Source organism: Berghia stephanieae, chromosome 4, assembly GCF_034508935.2.
Source record: "Berghia stephanieae isolate SIO BIC M18660-M18661 chromosome 4, UCSD_Bste_1.3, whole genome shotgun sequence".
Lineage (NCBI taxonomy): Eukaryota > Metazoa > Mollusca > Gastropoda > Nudibranchia > Aeolidiidae > Berghia > Berghia stephanieae.
This window is the reverse complement of record NC_088363.1, coordinates 87,296,503-87,299,002: the sequence shown is the minus strand read 5'-3', so window position 1 is coordinate 87,299,002 and position 2,500 is coordinate 87,296,503. Positions and strand designations below refer to the sequence as shown.

Sequence of the window (2,500 nt, the reverse complement as noted above, 5' to 3'; positions counted from 1 at the left end):
TCATCATCATCATCACCATCATCATCATCATCATCATCATCATCATCATCATCATCATCATCATCATCATCATCATCATCATCATCATCATCATCATCATCATCATCATCATGGCCGATAATGCCAAACACATACAGATCACTGCTATCATACTACCCACGGTTGCAACACAATTCTCCCTTGACTCATCAGAATGCACCCGCCTGGCCCTAGCTAAATTAAATTGAGTTAAGCCGGGTTAGGTGATCAAGCAAGCAACCTAAATTATCTTGTTTTGACCTGGGATCGTGGCCTACTATTTTAATTGGCGCGTCTCCTGTTTTCATTGGGAGAATTAAGTAACCATCAAATTACCCCTCCCTAATTAATAGTCAGTTGCATTTAAGAGAGAAAAGAATTTAAAATAAATTATTTCCCATCTATAAGCAATTGAAACTTGATAAAGATTGTCATATCTCACTCAATCCTAACTTTGCTACGTTCAATGGAAAAGTTTTAAATTGCATGATTATCCTACTAAAATTACAAGTGAAGTCTTAATGTTAGAAAAATGCAAAAAGGGTAAAGTGGAAACAAGTATATCGTGTATTACGTGCATTATCTTTCTCATACGGAGCAGTAAATGGAATAACCTGCGCCTCAAAGAGGCACAGATATATCTAGTTTTAAATTTCGATTTTTTTAACAAGGAGGAAAACGTCAGTGTCTCGACTCAAATACGTCGATCTCAAAATACAGGATGATTGATTCAAGAAGACGAAAACAGCTCCTAATATACTGGCGGTACTCATCTATCTACGTGTGCTTAAATAAATGATGTGCATTGAAATATGATGTGCTCTTTATAGTGTCGTGTTGTGTTATATTGACAAAAATAACAATTATAAATAATTAGAATTTATAGAAATGATCAAGCTTGGATCAATTTGTAAGGTTTAAATATCTACAAGTTACAAAAAAACAAAAAGCAAAAAACAACAAGAACAACAACAAAAATAACAACAACATAACAAAACAAAACAAAAACAAAAAACAACAAACAAAAAACAAAAACAAAACAAAAACAAAAACAAAAAAACCCAATAAAACAATACCAAGAAGAAGACAAGACATTTTTTTTCTAAAAGCCTGAAAAGGCTGGGATCGTAAAAAAAAAAATACCAACGAAAAAGTGAAATGAAAAGGGCTCGGATGAGAAAAACAGTTTGAGAAAATTTCTGCTCCCATTCTAGATATTTCCATGTTCACATTTTTGTTAGTATAATTTTCTGACCCGAACTGTAGATATGCATTTAACGTTACAATAAAGATTTGTGTGTTGGTAGGTAGGATTGATCTGGATGACAGGATCAGTGAGTATTTTGCTTGAACGAAAACCATCAATTACGTGTCAGAAAGGACTTGGAAGAAAACATCTCTGACTCTATTCAAAACCGACGACAAAACAGTTGTGTAACGTGTCAAACACAATCGTCTAATCGAATCAAAAGCACTTTTTTTTTTTTTTTTGGGGGGGGGGGGGGGGGGGGGGGGTTCAATTCGTTTCGAATTGGTGTTAGGGAGACTTGAGGGGAGATATTCTTAGAAAACCAATCATCGACAAACTTAATTAGCCCGCTGGGTCTCACATGAATAAAAAAATAATCTCATAGATTTGATCTCATAGTTTTATTCATCTCGTGGTTCGATTTGTCATTGATAGAAATCATATCCAAAAAAAAAAATTTAAAAAAATAGAGAGAGTATTATTAAAATTGATTTCATTTTCCGTTTCTCGCCAACAGCAGTAAAAAAAAAGTTAATTAAATAAATAAATATAAATAAATAGTTTTAAAAATCAAAATAATAGAAGCAGCCCCAGCGGCTAAACGAGTTTAATTTATTCCGTTGGCTGAAAAGTTTTTATATAAAATAAACGGTCGGTTTTAGGGATAGAATCTAAGTCTGTAGTGCTCGGAAATAAAACATTAACAATTTGGGCCGGAAAATAACGATCGATTAAAATATCCTTATCTTGCCAAACACTTTCAAACCCGGGACTTCACAAATAAAATAATAAATTAAAAAAAATATATAAATAAATAAACAAAATAGTAAATAAAAAAAAAGAAATAATAAATACATTTAAAAATAAATAAATAAATAAATAAATAAATAAATAAATATATTGATTAAGTTAAGTTATGCCTTTTGCGCCACGATATCATAAGATAACGTCGCCTAGGCATTCCACGAAGGAATATAGATAAATCATCAAACAAGATGTCTGATGTCAACAGGAATTACCCATGTTGTCCATATATAAATAAATATAAATAAATATAAATAAATAAATAAATATTTATTTTTTTAAATTAATTAATTAATTTTTTTTACGATAACTACTACGTTACTATTGTGCATCTTGTGTGAGTGTGTCTATGTCAATATTGTACTGTTATAAATGTGTAACCAAATGAAAAAATGCCACTTTTTTGGACAATAAAGATATATTATTATT

At 31.0% G+C, this 2,500-nt stretch overlaps 1 protein-coding gene across 9 annotated transcripts in view; it reads right to left on the bottom strand.

Annotated features, from left to right (window-relative positions):
* LOC144971474 (teneurin-m-like) overlaps nt 1-2,500 on the bottom strand; it is a 258,476-nt gene that overhangs the window by 91,379 nt on the left and 164,597 nt on the right. The window lies entirely within an intron of this gene.